Source organism: Oncorhynchus clarkii, chromosome 2 (assembly GCF_045791955.1).
Source record: "Oncorhynchus clarkii lewisi isolate Uvic-CL-2024 chromosome 2, UVic_Ocla_1.0, whole genome shotgun sequence".
NCBI classification, from domain to species: domain Eukaryota; kingdom Metazoa; phylum Chordata; class Actinopteri; order Salmoniformes; family Salmonidae; genus Oncorhynchus; species Oncorhynchus clarkii.
This window is the reverse complement of record NC_092148.1, coordinates 44283592-44287382: the sequence shown is the minus strand read 5'-3', so window position 1 is coordinate 44287382 and position 3791 is coordinate 44283592. Positions and strand designations below refer to the sequence as shown.

The 3791-nt window shown below is 41.2% G+C and overlaps 1 pseudogene; it reads right to left on the bottom strand.

Moving 5' to 3' along the window:
- Nucleotides 1–463: 463 nt before the first annotated feature.
- Nucleotides 464–588, bottom strand: LOC139383652 (small nucleolar RNA SNORA57; annotated as a pseudogene).
- Nucleotides 589–3791: the final 3203 nt, after the last annotated feature.

Sequence of the window (3791 nt, the reverse complement as noted above, 5' to 3'; positions counted from 1 at the left end):
GATCAGCTAGAGGCGTAGAAATATTTGAAAGACTTAATTTCACAGACCAAACAAAAACAAAGAACAAGCGTGTAAGCTGATACTTAAATGTTTGTAATCTTCAAAACACAAAGGATGATATATCTGTAGAAAAATATTAAAACATAAACATCAAATTTTATTAGAATTACGATCTGTACATTCCATTATTAAAATAATGATTTTACATGCTCGTGCTACGAGTGATCTCTGTAGTGAACAACCACCTTCTCGTCGACTCGTCATCTCTCTCGTCATCCCTCAGGTGCCACTTCTCTTCCTCCTCTTCCCAGTACATCTGAAACGGCTTCTGGTAGATCTCACACGTCTACACACAGACAGAGGAGGAAAGAAAAGTTTGACTCTAACAAGATTCTGACAATGTGCAGTGTCTAATTAACAACACAACAAGACATAATATACAGGCTACAGCAGCATGATGTGAGAATGTCCCAGCGATTGAGGATAGAACCAGAAGACAGGGAACATTCTGGCACCGAAGACATAGCACTGGACTTGTTAACACACACAAACATGAGTACAGATGAACAGTGTGCATGCCAAGAATGGAGGTTCAATCCCTAACTTTAAATATAAATGAATCTTCACTGTTCTGTTACATGAGTGTTTATTTCCATTTGGGTTTGTTTATCTCCCCCTGCTGGCGGTTTTATATAAGCAGCTTTCCTTTCTGCATACAGTACTACAGTACTAATATGCAGTACTAGAACTACCTCTCCCGGATCCGGGTGAATTGTCATCAACTGACACTAATTAGCATAATGCAACGGACAAAAAATATTACTAGAAAATATTCATATCCATGATACACAAGTGAAATATAGTGAAACACAGCTTAGCCTTTTGTTAATCACCCTGTCATCTCAGATTTTGAAATTATGCTTTACAGCCAAAGCAAGAAATGCATTTGTGTAAGTTTATCGATAGCCTAGCATAGCATTATGTACAGCTAGCAGCAGACAACTTGGTCACGAAAATCAGAAAATCAATCAAATTAAATCGTTTACCTTTGATGAGCTTCGGATGTTTTCACTCACGAGACTCCCAGTTAGACAGCAAATGTTCATTTTGTTCCATAAAGATTATTTTTATAGCCGAAATACCTCCGTTTGTTCTTCACGTTAGGTTGAGAAATCCACCGGAAACTGCGGTCACGACAACGCAGACAAAAAAATCCAAATTATATCCATAATGTACACAGAAACATGTCAAATGTTTTTTCTAATCAATCCTCAAGGTGTTTTTCAAATATCTATTCAATAATATATCAACCGGGACAGTTGGCTTTCCACTAGGACCGGGAGTAACAATGGCCGCCTCTCTCTTTTGCGCACAAATCACTCTGAGAGCCCCCACTTGTCCACTTACGCAATGTGGTCGTTCACGCTCATTCTTCAAAATAAAAGCCTGAAACTATGTCTAAAGGCTGTAGACACCTTAGGGAAGCCATAGAAAAAGGAATCTGGTGGATATCCCTTTCAATGGGCAATAGGGATGCATAGAAACACAGGGGTTTCAAAATAAGAGTCACTTCCTGATTGGATTTTTCTCAGGCTTTCGCCTGCAATATCAGTTCTGTTATACTCACAGACAATATTTTTACAGTTTTGGAAACTTTAGAGTGTTTTCTATCCTAAGCTGCCAATTATATGCATATTCTAGCATCTGGTCCTGAGAAATAGGCTGTTTACTTTGGGAACGTTATTTTTCCAAACATAAAAATAGTGCCCCCTAGCTTCAAGAGGTTTTAATAAGTTGAGAAATAACTATAGTAGGCCTAGCCTATAGAAAGCTGATGGGATCCTCCTCTTTGTAATAGAGGATATCAACTTTTCTCACACAATTGTATAGCCTATAAAAATGTTGCTCAACATGAGCAGGGCTCTCATTAAGTGATTGATTAGATTTTAGATCACATTTGCAATGATGTCAGTGATTAAAGGGACAATAGAGTGCTGAGTACCAGACAGTTAACAAGTTTGGTAGGCTACTAATGATCATCAGCAGCATCAGAGCTTGGTGAAGCCTAATTACCATGGCTGAACGGTCATGTGGAATTTGACTGCCTTCATTTCTCGTGACCGCCGGTGTGGCGGTAATACGGTCACTGTAACAGCTCTACACGTAACTTATTCTTTAACTACTTATCTCATGTTGTGGAAGTTTATTCTGGTGAAGTTTGAAACATTTATATAATTATTTTGTAGAGATTGATGAAATAATTGTCTTAGCTATGGCTCTAATAGTTTACATGTTAGCTACACAAATTGTGTGTTGTTTTCTCACGTTAGATCATGCTAGTTTTGTATAAGAATGCATTGACCTCTTTTGGTTGTGTTAGTCAGAAGATGGATTATGTCTATGACAGTACATACTGTTCTGCATTAGCCGGCAGCATACCACCCAGCATACCACTGCTGGCTTGCTTCTGAAGCTAAGCAGGGTTGGTCCTGGTCAGTCCCTGGATGGGAGACCATATACTGCTGGAAGTGGTGTTGGAGGGCCAGTAGGAGGCTTAGAAAATATCCAATGCCCCAGGGCAGGGTGCTGTCTTTTGGATGGGACGTTAAACAGGTGTCCTGACTCTCTGAGGTCATTAAAGATCCCATGGCACTTATCGTAAGAGTAGGGGTGTTAACCCCGGTGTTCTGGCTAAATTCTCAATCTGGCCCTCAAACCATCACAGTCACCTAATCATCCATCTCCTCTTCCCTGTAACTATTCCCCAGGTTGTTGCTGTAAATGAGAATGTGTTGTCAGTCAACTTACCTGGTAAATAATAATAATGTTAAATTGCAATAGTGGCCTTTTTAGCTGCCATGATGTTGTATAATACTGTAGTTTTAAGGACTTTTGAGTAATTGTTCCCTCTTTGTCCAAGTTTCACCATTTCCCAGTCAAACCTGAGGACAAATGGATATCCTGTCTTCAGAGGTTTGATGAGGGGAATACGTTTACAGGGTATCTGCAGGTTCCATGAATTTGAATTTATGACTAATGCCACTTGCCACCTCCGCGGCCTCCGCAATGGATTAGTCTACTGAGACAGGCATGAAAGAAAATGTATATATTTGCAACTGCCTACAGCTTGTTCAATGAACCATAAAAAATGTATGAACATGCACCTGTGGAACAGTCGTTAAGACACTAACAGCTTACAGACGGTAGGCAATTAAGGTCACAGTTATGAAAACTTATGACACTAAAGAGGCCTTTCTACTGACTCTGAAAAACACCAAAAGAAAGATGCTCAGGGTCCCTGCTCATCTGCGCGAGCGTGCCTTAGGCATGCTGCAAGGAGGCATGAGGACAGCAGATGTTGCCAGGGCAATAAATTGCAATGTTCGTACTGTGAGACGTCGAAGACAGCGCTACAGGGAGACAGGATGGACAGCTGATCATCCTCGCAGTGGCAGACCACGTGTAACAACATCTGCACAGATCAGTACATCCAAACATCACACCTGCGGAACAGGTACAGGATGTCAACAACAACTGCCCGAGTTACACCAGGAATGCACAATCCCTCCATCAGTGCGCAGACTGTCCACAATACGCTGAGAGAGGCTGGACTAAGTGTTTGTAGGCCTGTTGTAAGGCAGGTCCTCACCGGACATCACTGTCCACAACTTCGCCTATGGGCACAAAACCACCATCACTGGACCAGACAGGACTGACAAAAAGTGCTCTTCACTGAAGAGTCGCGGTTTTGTCTCACCAAGGGTGATGGTAGGATTCACGTTTATCGTTGA